The 18653-nt window shown below is 43.4% G+C and overlaps 1 pseudogene; it reads left to right on the top strand.

Moving 5' to 3' along the window:
* The first annotated feature begins 567 nt into the window (after positions 1-567).
* On the top strand, positions 568-738 carry LOC144259758 (U2 spliceosomal RNA; annotated as a pseudogene).
* The last annotated feature ends 17915 nt before the right edge of the window (positions 739-18653 follow it).

Raw genomic sequence — 18653 nt, 5'->3', positions numbered from 1 at the left:
AATCTAGTAGGGTGTTCTTAAAATTATTTCTAATTATCATTCATAATTTTTCTGATTAAATACTTCCTCCCAGCTGATTTGGCTAATAATTGTTTGCAGCTTTGTGATGTTGAGAACAAAATTAAGCAAGGAACCAAAGGACACAGAGAAAAGAAATTCTTGAATTCCTTATACCACACTGCTAGGAGCATGGACAACAAACAGGAGGAACTGGAATCACTCAGTTATGAGCATACATTTGATCTAGTTAGTATTACTGTACCTTGTAGGATGACTCTCATAACTGGAATGTTAAAATCAATGGTTACAGTCTGTTTAGGAAGGATCGAATGGGCAAAAGGGGAGGGGGAATGGCATTCTATGTCAAAAATGGCCTTACTTGTTTCCAAGTCACGGATAAGCATTCAAGACCAAGTGTATTATCTCGGCCTTTTGGCTAAGATCAAGTGTAAGTAGTCTCTTGGCCTATCTATGGCGTATCTAAGGCCGTGATCAAGTGTCTTGATGTTTTTGGTCTTTTGGCCTTGAGATGAAAACCTTGTCTGTGTCTCTTAGACCTTGAAGTGAAAAAATTATCTAAGTTATATCTGTTCTTATCAGTTTAATATCTGATACGTCCTTTATCTGAGGACTATATATTAAATGGATTTTTGGAACAGGGAGTTGGAATAGGAGCTTGCTCCATCCACTCCACGCATCGACCTGGTATTGTAGTAAAAAAAGATCATTTTTTCCAAGTTACAGATCAATGTCCCAACGTTAAAGCATGAGATTGAGTATTAACTGGTGTTTGCTACAAACCACCAAATCACACTAAGGAACAAGATGACTGCCTCCTTATGCACCTATATATAATGCCTAGGGAAAACGCTGTGTGATCATGGGAGACTTCAATTTGCTGGAAGTCTCGGGCTGCCAGGACTAAAACATCCTTGGAAATTCTAAACATTGTAGATGACAATTTCTAACTCAAAAAGCATTGCAGCCAACAAGGGCCGGGAGGCGGGGGGATTCTTTTACTTTCCTTCTTCTTTTTAGGTTTCTTTCCCCTTCGGTTGTTTTCCATTTGTATAAAACTAGCTGCATCAGATTCCATAACGTGTTCACTCACTGTTCTACTTCTCACTGTGAAACATTTCTGTATGGAGGATGGTATATAAAGTCAGTTACATTGGAATTCATTAAAGTTTTATTAAGGAGGCACACTATCTTGAAAATTGCTCTCATACGAGTGAGAACCAGCCCAAAATCTAAGTGTCTTCCTAATCAGCTAGAAATGCAGCCTCCATATACGCAGGAGTTACTGTGGCAATGTGATGCTTTGTATCTTATGGAACAAAAGCATAAGAAAACTACACCAATTAGAAATTGACTCTTGCCTGCATGCACACAACAGAACAGAATTTGGCTTGTAATCTATGACTTTTTTTATTTTTTTAAAGATGATTGTGGTACATTAAACCAGCCTGGTGTGCTTCTGCCTATGTAAGTTTAGTAAGGATTCAACTGTTTGCCTAGAAGAAGGGTCAAACAAATCAGTCCCATAGGAATCAGCTAAAGAAAGAGGCTGCAAATCTTGATTGGTGGTGCTTACAAGGTCAACATTCCCAAGTATAAAAACATTGAATTCCCCCTTTCTTTTCTCCCTGCCAATGAGAGTGGGGCATGTTAGCCATAGTGCACGTTCACCATGTTCAGAAAAGATTGTAAGTACTGGCCTCCCTGAATGAAAAACAGTGTGAGGTTAAAACATAGAATTTCCATAAAGCTACAAAGGAAAACAAATATGAAAGGATACAGGAGAAGGCAGAATATTTTTTGAATGCAGCAAACAGAACTGAGGTTCTAAATAGTGGGGGTGTCATAGAAAACTCACCTGGAAATAGCCCTAACAAGTTTTTTGGGCTTTTCTAATGAACCCCTGAGGGAAGACTAAGAACATAACATAAATGGGTACATTTGGAAGGACTGAATGAATATCAGTGTGACATCTGAAGTGCTCTGCCTCCAAAAACAGCCAGCTGCAGAGGGAGCTGCCTGGCTCAGAGTGTTGTAAGATCACTTCTTTCCCATATTCAATCCACTGGCCAGTGTCATCCAACCAACATCAGATATACACTATTGTCGTGGTAGAATACACATGCTGGGTGACAGATATCAAAGTGGTGCAGAAGTACAGGTAATTTTCCGGTGGCTCCCTAAACACCAGTATTAAGAACAAAAAATTCAGAGTTAATACTCAGAACTGTAGAGCTAGAACTATATCTGCTTTAAACTTAGGGAGACTGGTCAGTTGCCTGGGGACTAATTTCTAAGATTGTAGAGAAACCACTGTATGGTGGGTGAGGGCATGTTGCTGAAGGATCAGGATCATGTGTGCCACTAGGAGGCAGAACCAGGTCAGATTTTCCGCACTGAGTGAAATCCAACTTCCCTTTTCTTCCTGTGCAAGAAACCAAATCCCCACTGTAAACTATCACACTAATGCATGACCAACATGAGTATCCAGCAGCCAAACACGCTCATGCTATTAAGCAAATTTGTTCCTGTCTTGCCTATTCCAACTTATGACTCCAGGCAACTAATATTCTTTCCCTCTTTCTTACTACTTTAGTACATTGCAATCTCTTGTTTAGCACCCTCAAGAGAGATACGTTCTAGTTATACTATACATTTATAATTGGCGTTGTATTTAGAGGGTATTATTTTATAATCTACTACTGGGTCTAAAAAAATTCCAAAACTGGTCCCTAGTATCCAATGAATAACAAGGAGAGAAACCTTTCAATGTAATAGACCTTAAAATATTCTAATATAAATTACAGGATAAAAATTGGAGTGCAAAAATAATCCAGTCTGATTAATTCTGTTAACAAAAAGACTTATAGAATGATTTAAAAAATTTTAGTTTCATGAGTTGATAAAATTTACTATTTCAATTCTTTTTTCCTTATTGTTTCTACTGTATCTATGTCTGCATGTTCCACTCCTCAGAAGAGTTAATATAGGCAGACCATAAAATATAAATTTTATTAACATCCGTGGCACTCAGATGAATTCCCGTGACCAAGTGTTAATTAGCCTTGACATTTAATTTCTGGCTCTCAGGCTAACCCCCACATCTTCTCCCACATTTCCTATGAGCTTCCATTCTTTTAGCAGAGCAAGCAGCTGTTATTTCCCAGGAGAGCTACTAACCCCCTGGAGTCATTACAGTTACACACTCCATGCATTTCCCATACAAAAATAAAATATTGATGAATAATTACTACATTTAAATTTACAGGATGCTTTCACTGTAGTTGGAAGTGATTTTACCTATTTGACAGTCTCCTCTCCCTCTTCTGGATTTTTAGATTCACCATCTTCAGATACCTCCTCTTCAGGCCAATAAAAAGCCATTTTCGGTCATTAGAGTATCAGCTTCAATTTCAGTGTCATTTAAGTTTTGTCAAAGTATCTAGTCAATGTGCTGCTTCATTATCTCCCCTGGAACCACTAAGCATGTGGGTCACTGAGCCTGATGATAGCCTGAGAATACATTTCTCATGTCCCTTTTTCACAGAGGGTAACTGACACTAAATTCAAAGGGTTAATTTATAAAAGGCTCAGTAGTGGTCCAAGCAATGCCCTCCCTTCATGATCTGATCACCCAATGAGAGTCTGTTCTGATGAGACCTTCCACAGAGGTGGCGCTTCTATGGAAGCTAACAAAAGGGAACTCTCTCTTTTTGCCTTGTGCAGAATCCCTTAAATCCAATACCATCATATGCTTCATAAATGAAAGTGTTATTTTTCTAATGCTTCCAGACTAAGTACTCAAACTGATGCCATTTAAGAAATAAAAGAATATAGACATTCCCTGGAGAGGAAAAAAGGCTAAAGGATAGCCTACTTGGGAAAGCGAGGCTGGATTATACTTTGAGAAGAGAGTTTGAGGACATATGAGAAAAATCGAGAGTAGATCACTTAGTACAGAGCAAGGAGATAAAGGGCTGTGTTCCCATCCATGGGTCAGCCCACCGATGTTTCCTTTGCTAAAGGCCTTGTGACACAGTGTAACATGGCAGGTATCCGGACCTAAGAGCCCTCCCAAACTGCTCTGGACACCTTTTGATTTGGTCTCATCTCTGTGAGTATTATTTGTTACCTTCCCCCAAAGACCATCACAATCCTGTGCACTGCAACAAGTCTATTTGAGCTTTTCCTAATCCTCAGCCCTTTCTCCAGGAAGAGGGTGTGCTCTCACCACCCTAAGACCTTTCTTCCTCTAGTCTCTACTAACCTTCCCCCCTGTGCACTTCCTTCCTGTGCTTTTAACTAGCATGCCTAGCTGGGAAGGGTGTGCTGGGGGGAATAATTAGCTCACCAACCCCAGTCCACTTAAGCAATTAAGTACTTTCCTCCTCCACCAGGCCTTTCCTGGTGGAACTAATTAATGCTTAAGTGAGCAGAGTGCTGGGTCAGCTACTGGTTCTCGGCACTCTGTCACACATGGGAAAACATAGATAAACCTGAGTTCTAATGTTTGTTACGGACCGTCTGATATATGTAGTTACACAAAAATTACAGCCTCCCAGTCCCTGATCCTGCAGGTGCTTCTATACATGCTTAGCTTTATGACCATGAATAGCCCCATTGAGATCATTACTCTAGATTGTAAAGTTAACTATGTGCATGTGTGCTTGTAGGGTCAGGGCCCCATGATCCATTCTTGTAATTTATTCACCCATGTACCTTATCTGAGTAGCTCCATTGAATGCAATAGGGCTGAGCAATTATACACATGTGTAACTTTACTTGCAGGGTTGGCCTCTAAGGTCCCAGTCGTACAACTGTATTCACACAAGCAGACCCCTGTACCCACATTGATCCATTTTCAAGACCAGGAACTAGTGAAGCTGACAAACCCTCGATGAAGAGTTGTCTCAGATCAGATCAGATTTAATGTGTGGGTGTACTGGGTTTGGAGCAGGGATGTTTGCAGGTTTATTTTTGGACACTGATATTTTGGTTATTACATAAGGTGAGGGTCAGGGACTTTAAAAAAAATTAATCATACATTTTATCAATTAAAAAAAAATTCAGTTTTCCTAAGTTCTCCTTTCCCTCCTGGTTACAAGGAAGTGCCAACTCTGTTCATAGCTGCCAAGGGGGGTAGCTCCATGTGTTACCTTTTGTGCACATTAGTTAATAGGCTATTTGCATCTGAACATAAAATTCAGCTTATGGTCAATAGATGCTGCTCCTAACAGCAGCAGAACATGGAACTTCACAAAATTTGGTTGCTAAGAGTCTGGTTACATGGACAACTTTAATTCTGGAATTTCCTAAATTTGAAGTAATTAAATAATATTGCATCTAATTTAATTTATCATTGGACTTCCCTATTAATAATGCAGAGTTGTTGTTTTTTAACTATAGCAATTTAAAATATTTTTTTTTAAAAAACCAAGTATCAGAAGTACATAGCTTAGGGAAGCATCCTGTATTGTCAGGCAGATAGGTCTTTTTCCATCTCTAGCCTCAGAGGGAGACCAAAAGGAGGGATTCTGTTATGAAAAGATTAAAAATAAAGCTCAGAAAGGGAACAGTCCTTTAGCCTTCACAAGGGCGTTACTGTACTATTATGAATCCCAATGCTGGAAAAAGGTGGACATGTGATTCAGACATTAATAAGATAAGGATATTAAAGAGGTATAGTTGCATCAAGCCAGTGTCAGTGTTAATTTATGGGTTTTCACACCCTTCCTCACCATTTATGTCTTATACCTCCCACATGAGACTTTTTCACAATTGAAAAAGGTGCTCCTTTGCTCCAGTTTTACACATTTCTGTGATAGTAAATACTATATTGCTGATGCTAGTATGACAATGATTTATACATTTGTTAAAACTTCCTAAGTTACAGTACTTAAGAATACTGTAAAGGACATTTCCTATACAGTGGATTCTGCCTAATAGCAATGTGTCTGTTGACATCTTTTTGGTTCACAGCACTTGGCTGGGAACCAATCCTGTCCCATTGACTTTAATGTTCATGGGGTTTGGCTATTGGCAATGGCATGCCACCTATTAACAAAATGGTTTGCAAGAACGTCTCCAGCAGCACGCAGCTTTGCAAGGTTGCAGCCAGGGAAGGAAGTGCTGGGATGTGCCTTCCCAACTGCAGCCCCACAAATCTGCCTGTGCACAGGGACCACATAGGAAGTAAGGGGCTATGGGAAGGGCAGTAGCAGGGTAAGAGCCCGATGCCAGAACAGCAGGGTACCTCTCCCTGCTCTCTCCAGTCTGTGCCCTGATGGGGGGTTGCACCCAGAGAAGGCAGTGCTGGGATGTGCTGAGCTCCAGCCCCCAGAGTGGGCAGGGAGAGGTACGGTGCAGCCCCACAGGCCCCCTGCTCCCCAGTAGAAAGCCCCAGCATCTGGGCTGCTGCCCCCTTCCTGCTGCTGCCCTGCCCAAGGCAGGTTTGTGGAGCCTCAGCCATGGAAGGCATGCCCCAGCACTTCCTTCCTTGGCTGCAGCCCCGTAAACCTGCCTTGTGCTTGTTAGCACCTGGTTAATGGCAGCTTTTTGCTGGCAACCAAAGGTCTGCTAATAAGCAGAATCCACTGTATTCAGGCATTATGCCAAATTAACCTTTCAGTAAGAGAATAATGAAACAGTAACAAATAGGAGTCCCAGGAGATCTTAGTCTAGATATTCCTGTAAAGGAAAATTTATACTTGATCATTTGAGAGTTATTCATGCAAATTGTAGTGTTATGTTAGTTACCCTTTGACAAATAACCCTTTGCTAGAAGTCTGAACTTCTATACAAGAGAGGATTGTGCAGTCTGTGGACACATTTCTCTATACGATACCTTCTCTAGAGATTAAGAATGAAGAAAGGAAATGTCGATTCTTCTTCTGTCTGTTCTTCAGACATGATCACCCCAAGTATGACAATTCCAACCCTGATGCATTGTCTATTGCAATAGTCCCTCAGTTCAAGGAGATACTGACCAACTTTTAATGAGTGTTTCTGGCTATTATTGTGTAATATAGAGCCACTCCAGTATTCTGATCCTTGTTCCAGAGTACAGAATATGCCTTAAACATTTGTCCAGGGGATGCTGTAAGTTCTATACTTTGTGTTTTTTCTTATGGGTAAGTCCAGGCCTAGCCACTGAAGCAAGGAGAGCAGGAAATAGCTGATGAAGGATTTAATCTGAAAGCGGAGATACTGCACTGTAGCATGCAGCGCTACACGTATGCCAGTAGATGCCAGCTGGAGTTGGGTGCTAATAGGTGCTGGTCTTGTGGGGGCAGGGAGCAGCGATACTTTTCCAAAATGCATGATGTGAAAATGGGGCCTGACTAAACTGAGGCTCCTACACCTCTTCCAGCACTCATATGCATTATGGGAAACAGGCTCCCTTCTTCTCCAGACCCTAGCTCCTGTCCCTTTAGTACAGGAGTAACTCTTTGAGTTCTGTATTTTTAATATATGGAGAATTAATATATCAAAGTGCCAATAATCTATGATGGGACTGGCTACTTCTGTTTCATTGCATTTCAAACTGTTTTGTAACACACACACACAGACACACACAGACAGTAGTTCTAATAACTATATTTTAAAATAGGAAATATGTAAAATCATTTGACTGTCTCAGTGTAGGAAAGGGGTATTGCTGTCCATTACAAGATCACACAGCTGTACCCTTCTGCATATTCTATTATATATGCTGGGTAAATCTGGAGCTTCTCAAAGATGACAAAAATGGAGGGATTCACTGGGCTGTCCACACAGCTGCCATAAAAGCTGTTTGGATTGTTAGGTCTGGGTGGAGGGCGAAGGTAGTTATTGCTTCCTTGAACAAAGTCTCCAACTAGCACGCGAGCTACGATCATGGTCTTGGAACTAGAGCCAGTCTGACAATATTGATGGGAATAACTAGCATCTCTGGCAAAGTAGCTTCCTAAGAACAAAAAAAAGCCAAGATAAGAATGATTTCTGTAGACTTTATTTTATGCTTGTATCATTACTGCCGTAACAGTTGATGCTCTAGCTTATAGTATTTCAGCAAGTGCCCTTAACACTGTATGTACCTCCAGGTAACTCTAGAGGTCTCCTAAATCATATACTCATACATTATGTTTATGATGAATGAGGTCAATATCTAATCATGCTTTTTAAGACACCCTCTATCAGCCAAAGCTCTGCACCATAGTCAGTAAGTTAGTTAACTAACTAGTGCAACTATTTTGGCTTTTTAATGTGTTTTACTTCATGGACTGCATCCTGTGCCTGCTTAAGTCAGCAGTGGAGCTTGTATAGTTAAAGCAGTTCAACTTCTATGTGTAGACTAGTATAGTTAAACCAGCACCAACCCGTAGCGTGGTTGCACTTAGAGGTACAAGAGTACCTTATTCCAATATAGCTTATTTCTGTACTAGAAGAGGAACAAACTGTACCAGTATAAGATACTGGTAAACTGTGTCAATCAGGGATGTGACCTTTTTATCCAAATACCAGTAGAACTCCTAGTATGGACACATGTACATAGGTATAATAATATTTTATATAACTGTGTCCACACTAGGGGTTGTGCTGGTATTTTGGAAATGAAGTTACACCCCTGACTGACAGTTATGTCAGTACTAAATCTGTATGAAGACCACACCTTAGCTGGTCAGAAAGTAGTTCTCTTCCCTTTGGGAAACTTTTACTGTTCAGATCAAAACAAACTAAAAAAGCAAAACTTTGGCATGGCCTATACTGAAAAATGTATGCTGGCATAACGATGTCGGTCAGGGGTGTGAAAAAAAACCCATATCATCTCGTGACATAGCTCTGCTGACAAAATCATCAGGATCGATGCCACTGTGCTGGCAGAAGAGTGTTTCTGTGGGCATAGCTAACATCACACAGGGAGGTGGTGTTACAGTACCAGCAGAAAAACTCCTGTCAGCTTATGGTGTGTCTACACCAGGGTGCACAGCTTCATTGGCAGAGTCGACATAGGCTCTATTTGCATAGACACAGCCTCAGAGAAAAGAATTTGCTTTCTGCCAAAAGTTCTCATTTTGTCAAAACCCCAGTTTTCCATTGGAAAAAAAAAATCAAAAATTTTGACCAGCCCCAGTCAATATCCAAGCTCCTATTGACTACAATAGGAGAAGGAGGTGGCCTTTTGAACAGCATCTAAAGCAGTGTTTCTAAACCTTTTTGATACCAAGGATGGCTTGCTGCCTTCCTTAACTGTATCAGGGAGATCTCAGGGATTGGCGCCGGTCCACAGACCAGTCGTTGAGAAACTCAGCTCTAAAGCACATGGTTGCCTCAACAGTGTTTGTCAAACTTCTATTTCTTTGGATTTAAGAAAAAGAGCTTCTGCAAGAGGGTTCTCAATCAGTTTTTCTACAAGCTAGCAGATAGTAGTCGGCTATGAATTCTGCGGTTAATATTCCAACAATGGAATCTTGAGACATCATGAACCATGAAGACAAAGCTAGAGTTTTTAAAGTGATGTGCAATAAAAACCTAGTAATAAATGTTAAAGTTAAGAAATTATGGATTCAAATCAGGAGCTTCCAACGGATAAGGTTGCTCTGAAAATATTATACAGAACCCAACAAGCCCTTCTACAGTTAACTATTCACTGAACCCCTACCTGAAAGCCAGGATCCTTTCAATATTTCTAAATACCAACACAAAAACGAGTCATAAACAGGCAAAAAGTGTTGCTAGAAAGCAAGCACACATTCTACATGCCCTTTGATATGCCTAACTTCCATTAATATTAAAATACAATCCCATTAAAATCAGTGGGAGTTTTCAAACTGAGCAAAATAACATGACTGAGTTCAGAAGGATAGAACAGATCTTTTAAATTTGAAACAATATTACTCTGCACTTTGAGTAGTCATTTACACCTGTAAAAAGTAGATGTAAAATGCCAGTTCAATAACCTTTGCACTCACTCTGCATTGGTGTAAGTGACCACTAAAGATGCAAGGCAAGAGAGAATCAGGCCCAGTATGTAGGAAGTTGACTTCTGCAGTATTAATTTGAGTCTGTTTCATTACATTCCAGGAACAAACACACACACACACACATACACACACACACAGATTTTATATATATATAATGGTATATGTACACACACTGCCTCTATACCTTTTCCATATAATGTTCCATGGGTCCCACAAATTCTCCAGTCAAAGTTCTGCCCGCAGATGGCATGCAAATGGGATGTACTTGTTCCATGGAATAAGAGCCTCTCATCCACATCTTTTCCTCTGTTTGTCTTCCTCATCTGCTCCTTTTGCCTAGTGATAGAAATGTGTCAAGATCAGAGCAAAGCTAAAAACCCCAAAACATTTATGTCAGGGCAAAACGAGGTTTCCAATCTTCCTCTCTGCTTCAGCCATATTCCAGTTAGACCTTAAACCTGGAAAGCGGAACAAAAGAAACGCTGAAGGGTAAGTGGGTTTACTCTGGTTTTCCTCTTCCCACATTATCCAGTAGATCATTATGCTACGTGTTATGGCTCTACCTACCAGAAAGCAAGGAGGTCACCAGTCAAGACAATATAAGGCAAGGAGGCTGCCAGTTCCATTTCAGTCTAGAAACTTCTACAGCAAGAACAGAAGTACGATAACACATTGAGTACAAAGAAAGAAATGTCACCACAGAAGAACAAACCTCAAGAGGATGTTGGAGGGTAGTGGGGTGGAGAAGAGACCATGACACAAGAATTGCTGGTAAGATCTTTTGTTGCAAGTCTCCTCATCCTTTGCCCTAGCTTCCTTATACTAAAGATATGTAGCAATAATCTAAGAAGAAAGAGTGTACTTTAAAACCAGCATGTGTGTACACATGCATGCATTCACACACAAGCATACCATTACAGTGCAATGAAGATCCCCAATTTCAGGACATTTTGAGTAACGGTTTAAGCCTGCCTGAGGCATTCCAGTCCTCTAAATCGGTCTCCTATTTTGAACTAAGAGTAAGCCAATCAAGTCAAAAGGCCAGCAGGACTTCCTGACAAATGAAACAACCCATGGAACAAAAGGAGTCAGAGCAGCTTCTTAATATCAGATTTCTAGCTTTTTAAGTTTCCTAATGGATGAGGGAAGGAATGCCACCACCAGTACCCTGACTGAACTGGTTATAGTGGCATTTGAAACCAGAATAGCAAATTCAGATCAGAACTCTCTTTCTGAACCCAAGTCTTCATCTCACACACATCAGAGGAACAGTAACAGGAAACCCACTCAGCTGAATACAACTTCTGTTCAGCTATGGCATAAAGCATGTAACCCATAGATCAACCTTTCTCAGCTCTGCTGCTAATGCCAATCCTCCTGGTATCCATTCAGTTCAGCTTCAGGGATACAGGATTTAATTAATAAAGAATTAGAGGAGGATAATATAACTAATGCAAACCAACACAGGTTTATGGAAAATAAATCCTGTCAAACTAAATTGATTTTTTGAATGAGATTACAAGTTTGTTGATAAAAGTAAAGCATTGTTGTAATAAATTTTTGTAAGGCATTGGCTTGGTATTGCACAACATTTTGATTAAAAAACTAGAATGATACAAAACTAACATGTCAGATACTACATGGATTAAAAACTGACTAACTGGGAGGTCTCAAAATGTAATTGTAAACAGGGAATTATCAAGTAGGTGCAAAAAGAAAAGGAGTACTTGTGGCACCTTAGAGACTAACCAATTTATTTGAGCATAAGCTTTCGTGAGCTACAGCTCACTTCATCAGATGCATACTGTGGAAAGTGTAGAAGATCTTTTTATACACACAAAGCATGAAAAAAATACCTCCCCCCACCCCACTCTCCTGCTGGTAATAGCTTATCTAAAGTGATCACTCTCCTTACAATGTGTATGATAATCAAGTTGGGCCATTTCCAGCACAAATCCAGGTTTTCTCACACACACCCACCCCCCCCACACACAAACCCACTCTCCTGCTGGTAATAGCTTATCTAAAGTGACCACTCTCCTTACAATGTGTATGATAATCAAGGTGGGCCATTTTCAGAACAAATCCAGGGTTTAACAAGAACGTCTGAGGAGGAGGGGGGGTAGGAAAAAACAAGGGGAAATAAGTTACCTTGCACAATGACTAAGCCACTCCCAGTCTCTATTCAAGCCTAAGTTAATTGTATCCAATTTGCAAATGAATTCCAATTCAACAGTTTCTCGCTGGAGTCTGGATTTGAAGTTTTTTTGTTGTAATATCGCAACTTTCATGTCTGTAATCGCGTGACCAGAGAGATTGAAGTGTTCTCCGACTGCTTTATGAATGTTATAATTTTGACATCTGATTTGTGTCCATTTATTCTTTTACGTAGAGACTGTCCAGTTTGACCAAGGTACATGGCAGAGGGGCATTGCTGGCACATGATGGCATATATCACATTGGTGGATGTGCAGGTGAACGAGCCTCTGACAGTGTGGCTGATGTTATTAGGCCCTGTGATGGTGTCCCCTGAATAGATATGTGGGCACAGTTGGCAACGGGCTTTGTTGCAAGGATAGGTTCCTGGGTTAGTGGTTCCGTTGTGAGGTATATGGTTGCTGGTGAGTATTTGCTTCAGGTTAGGGGGCTGTCTGTAGGCAAGGACTGGCCTGTCTCCCAAGATTTGTGAGAGTGTTGGGTCATCCTTCAGGATACGTTGTAGATCCTTAATAATGCGTTGGAGGGGTTTTAGTTGGGGGCTGAAGGTGACGGCTAGTGGCGTTCTGTTATTTTCTTTGTTAGGCCTGTCCTGTAGTAGGTGACTTCTGGGAACTCTTCTGGCTCTATCAGTCTGTTTCTTCACTTCAGCAGGTGGGTATTGTAGTTGTAAGAATGCTTGATAGAGATCTTATAGGTGTTTGTCTCTGTCTGAGGGGTTGGAGCAAATGCGATTGTATCGCAGAGCTTGGCTGTAGACGATGGATCGTGTGGTGTGGTCAGGGTGAAAGCTGGAGGCGTGTAGGTAGAAATAGCGGTCAGTAGGTTTCCGGTATAGGGTGGTGTTTATGTGTCCATCGTTTATTAGCACTGTAGTGTCCAGGAAACAGAATGCCACTAGCTGTCACCTTCAGCCCCCAACTAAAACCCCTCCAACGCATTATTAAGGAACTACAACCTATCCTGAAGGATGACCCAACACTCTCACAAATCTTGGGAGACAGGCCAGTCCTTGCCTACAGACAGCCCCCCAGCCTGAAGCAAATACTCACCAGCAACCACATACCACACAACAGAACCACTAACCCAGGAACCTATCCTTGCAACAAAGCCTGTTGCCAACTGTGCCCACATATTTATTCAGGGGACACCATCACAGGGCCTAATAACATCAGCCACACTGTCAGAGGCTCGTTCACCTGCACATCCACCAATGTGATATATGCCATCATGTGCCAGCAATGCCGCTCTGCCATGTACCTTGGTCAAACTGGACAGTCTCTACGTAAAAGAATAAATGGACACAAATCAGATGTCAAGAATTATAACATTCATAAAGCAGTCGGAGAACACTTCAATCTCTCTGGTCACGCAATTACAGACATGAAAGTTGCGATATTACAACAAAAAAACTTCAAATCCAGACTCCAGCGAGAAACTGTTGAATTGGAATTCGTTTGCAAATTGGATACAATTAACTTAGGCTTGAATAGAGACTGGGAGTGGCTAAGTCATTATGCAAGGTAACCTATTTCCCCTTGTTTTTTCCTACCCCCCCCCCCAGACGTTCTTGTTAAACCCTGGATTTGTGCTGGAAATGGCCCACCTTGATTATCATACACATTGTAAGGAGAGCGGTCACTTTAGATAAGCTATTACCAGCAGGAGAGTGGGTTTGTGTGTGTGTGTGGCGGCGCGGGAGGGGGGTGAGAAAACCTGGATTTGTGCTGGAAATGGCCCAACTTGATTATCATACACATTGTAAGGAGAGTAATCACTTTAGATAAGCTATTACCAGCAGGAGAGTGGGGTGGGGGGAGGTATTTTTTCATGCTTTGTGTGTATAAAAAGATCTTCTACACTTTCCACAGTATGCATCTGATGAAGTGAGCTGTAGCTCACGAAAGCTTATGCTCAAATAAATTGGTTCGTCTCTAAGGTGCCACAAGTACTCCTTTTCTTTTTGCGAATACAGACTAACATGGCTGTTACTCTGAAACCTGTCATTATGCAAGTAGGTGCATTTCTAGTGGGATCTCTCAGGGAAACTGATCACAGCCCTTGCTATTTAACATTTTTATCAGTGAGCTGGAAGAAAACATATCATTTCTGATAAAGTTTGCAAATAAAGATTGGGGTAGTGCTAAACGATGAAGAGGACGAGTCATTGATACAGAGCAATCTGGATACCTTGGTGAGCTGGGTGCAAGCAAACGATATGCATTTTAATTCAGGTAAATGTAAATGAATACATCTAGGAACAAAGAATGTAGGACACACTTACAGAATGGGGACTCTATCCTGGGAAGCAGTGACTATGAAAAAGATTTGGGAGTCATGGTGGATAATTAGCTGAATAGGAGTTTGAAGTTCAATGATGGCCATGCTCCGGGGCCCCCCGGAGGGTCATCCGCGTCTGCTCAGGGGCTTTCGCTGGTGCAACAAATGGTCCATACAGCGAAGACTCGCTCAGATCTTACAGCAGAGGAGCTGGCTGAGCTGGTCTCAGTTTGTCCGGTGACCTGGCAGGATGATGGCCAGGGCAACCAGGTTGCAAACTGGGTCAGTTTGCCTTACTCGGTGATCAGAGAGGTAAAGAAAGCGATTCGCGAGTTCGGCCTGACTGGTACGTATGTACGTGGTCTCATTGAAGGGCTAGGTTCTGGGTATTCCCTGGTCCCTGAGGACTGGAAGGTGCTGTTGCGCATGATGCTGACACCTAGTCAGTATGTTATTTGGCTTAGTGAATTTCAGCAGATGGCAAAACGCCAGGCCCAGGTGTATAGAGAGCAAGGTATCATTTATGAGCACTTGGCAGGGGAGGGCCAATTTGCTACTGTCGAGCTGCAGTCTCAACTCCCTCAGGCCGTCTTCCCCATTATTTCCACCTGTGCCCAGCATGCTTTCCGGAAGGTCCCGGATTCAGGCAAGCCTACCAAAAGCTTTGCCAGTATCCGTCAGGGTGCATCAGAGTCCTTTATGGATTTTACCAACAGATTGCAGGAGGCTATCCTCCGACAGGTGGATAACCCTGCGGCAGCTCAGGAGATCCTGTTAAAAATGGCGGTTGAAAATGCGAACGAGGATTGCCGCCGTGCTCTCCAGGCGGCACAAGCCTCTGGGATTCTAAAGCTGTCAGACATGCTGCGGGTGTGCCAAAACATCGGCACCCAAGCCCATAAGGCTGGAGTTCTGGCTGCCGCCCTGCGGAAAAGCGGGAAGGAGGGGAAGCGTTGTTACCGCTGTGGTAAGGAGGGTCACTTTCAGCGGGAGTGCCGCTCCTCGGCGGCGCCCGCCCGCCCCTCAAAGAAGTTCCCCAAGTGTAGGAAGGGCTATCACTGGGCTAATCAGTGTCGTAGCGGGTCGGGAAACCGCATGACGGGTCCCCCCCGAACCCAGGGCCAAACGGGGGTGTTTCCCACTCAGACAACTGTTCCTCTGCTTTAAAACCCATAGACTCCATGAAGGCGGCGACTGCTGGAAGTGCAGGGCTTGATTTGATTATGCAGGAGGATGCTGACTTTCAGTTGCCAGGGGAGGTTTGCGCCATACCTACCCAGGTGATGGGACCTCTCCCTGCCGGATTTGTGGGTCTGGTTCTCCCTCGCTCACACGCTGGGAAACAGGGTTTTTTTGTCATCCCAGGGGTCATTGACGCCGATTACAACAGCGTTATTAAGGTTCAGGTGTGGACCCATCTTCTGCAGTCGCTCCCGCGTGGACGGTCAATTGCGCAATTGATTTTAGTCCCCTATCAAGTGCCAGCTGCGGAGATCGAGCCCGGGGCGGAGGCGGCTTTGGATCGACGCTGGCTCAGTCGCCATCTCACAACACGTCCTCTCCACTTGTTGCTCTAACAATGTCGGTCCACCCCTCGAAACCTCAGTTAACACTTCTCTTAAATAATGTTCCTTTTACAGGGCTGGTGGACACTGGAGCTGACGTTACGGTGATTCGCGATCCGGAGTGGCCGGTCGGTTGGCCAACAGTTCCTTCTAAAGAGTTGTGGGGGATCGGGGGTAGCAAACCCGGGCGCCAAAGTTTGTCTTGGGTCACGGTCTCTAAAGTTTGTCTTGGGTCTCTTAGGTCACGGTTCAGGAGGCCGTGCCCTTGCTACAATCCGCCCTTTTGTACTCCCTGTCCACCTCAATATTTGGGGCCGTGACTTACTTGTAAAGCTGGACACCACCCTCGATATTAATATATAATGGCCCGAAATTCTCCCTCACCCACCTTGCCATCCGCATTACCATTAGTATGGCAATCCTTAGAGCCCGTATGGATTGACCAGTGGCCCCTCCCCCTAGAAAAGCTGAAAGCGCTTCATTCACTTGTACAATAATATTTGCATGCACAGCGCTTGGAGAGCTTTACTAGTCCTTGGAACTAGCTGCTGTTATTTTGGCCTTTCAACTTTTTGCTGATTGTCCCTTTAATTTGATCGTGGACACGCATTATGTTTATCAGGTAATTGATCATTTACCCCTTGCCCTCATCACCCCTCACGTCGATGCGGACCTTCTTCGCCTGTTTTTGTCCTTACAGTATCTCATCACCACTCGTAATTTCCCTTATTTTGTTGCTCAGATTCGCAGTCATACCCCTCTGCCTGGGCTACTCACTGAGGGCAATGCGCACGCTGATCGCGCGTTACGTGGTCAGGTAAATTCCCTTTTTTCTGACCCCATTGAAAGCCATGCCTTTTTTCATCAGTCTGCCTCTGTTTTGGACCGGCAGTTTCACATTCCTGCTGATCATGCACGTTCTATTGTTCGTTCCTGCCCCCACTGTGCCGCTGCTGCCCCTACCTTTTCTTATGCCGTTAACCCCAGAGGTACCGCGGCGAATCAGCTGTGGCAAATGGATGTCACTCACGTGCCACAATTCCGCCCCTATTCGTTTTTACATGTTTCCATTGATACCTATTAGGGATTCCTCTGGGCAACCCCACAGCGTGGGGAAGCCACTCCTAAAGTTATTCACCATCTGCTAGCCTGTTTTGCTGTTATGGGTCGCCCGAGCGAGATAAAAACAGATAATGCCCCAGCCTACTGCTCCACAGCCCTTTCCGCCTTTTGTGTCCAATGGGACGTCCGTCTCACACACGGGATCCCTTATAACTCCACGGGCCAAGCCATTGTTGAACGTGCAAATCGCACGCTAAAAACCTTGCTTGACAAACAATTAAAACAAGGGGAGCTGCGTCTCCGAACCTTAGGAGACATTCAGCAACAATTGTATATCCTTTTGTTTACTCTAAATAATTTAACACTGAATGCAGATCAGCAGACCCCCGCGGATCGGCATTTTCATAAATCCGAGGTGCTGGAAAGACCACGTGTCTATTACCGTCAGCTGCCTGATCCGCAATGGCTGGGCCCAGTACCTCTAATCACTTGGGGTCGGGGATATGCTGCTGTGTCTCTCCCTGCAGGACCGTTGTGGGTTCCGGCCCGGTGTGCGCGACCGGCACTGAAGCAGCATGGCGTGGCACCAGGGGCTATCGAACCCCATACCGGAGTTTCAGCTGACCTTGGAGGAGAACGCGGTGCCTCCCGGGTCGACAATGGCAGGACGGAAATGGAGGAGGCGTAGCGTCCCAAGCCAGCCCGTGACATGGGGAGCAGTAAAAGCATTGGTCACCGCGGCTCAACGAAGACTGGCAGCAAACCAACAGCCAGAGACTTCTGAGACTTTGTTTGTGGCCATTCTTGCCCAAATTACTGCTAATTCTGTATTGACTGTATGCCTTTTGTGCATGCTATTTCCTGTAGGGGTTGGCTCGGGAGCGCTTTCTTCATTACGAGCCCGAATGACATATAACCTATGGGAAAGATTGGCTTCAATAGCAAACGTTACCCACTTTTGTTTATCTGATTTTGTAGCAGCTGAAGAACTGTTAGGTACACGCCTTATTCCAGTATGTCATCACCCTGAGGAAATTGGAAATGAGATGATGCTTGCTGCTTATGCGAACCTCTCTTCCCAGTACTCTAGCATGGCTAATTGGGACCCGGCCAATCACACTTTACCTTCTTAAGCTCATTTTTTGCTGTTGCTGTGTGCAATGTATTTCCTTTTTGTTAAGGCTTTGTCGAGACCCGCCCTGGCAGGCTCCACGAGTTATGACCTCGTCTGTCCGGGAGTTAATTGGCTTGCAAAAGCAAATTGGTGGCTACCATGAGATGGCCGAGCACAAATAAACAAAAAAGGAGGGGATGTAGGATTCATACAAGGTTTATGTGCTTGGCAACATTCAGGGCACACCCGGAGTGTTGTGCTGGACCTGTGCACACACAGCTCCTTTCAAGGGCATCAACCTTGGAATCTCGCCCAGATGTCGTGAATCGTGGGAAGCCTCCCAGGACTGGACTCAAGGCCCGAGAGCAAGGAATGCGGTAGACAGAAACTGGTAAATAAGAATGTTAAACAAAGCCAGTGTATTCCTTTTATCTG

The sequence above is a fragment of the Eretmochelys imbricata genome, chromosome 1 (assembly GCF_965152235.1).
Source record: "Eretmochelys imbricata isolate rEreImb1 chromosome 1, rEreImb1.hap1, whole genome shotgun sequence".
Lineage (NCBI taxonomy): Eukaryota > Metazoa > Chordata > Testudines > Cheloniidae > Eretmochelys > Eretmochelys imbricata.
Note: the sequence above shows the minus strand (reverse complement) of the source record. Positions and strands in the feature narration are given on the sequence as shown.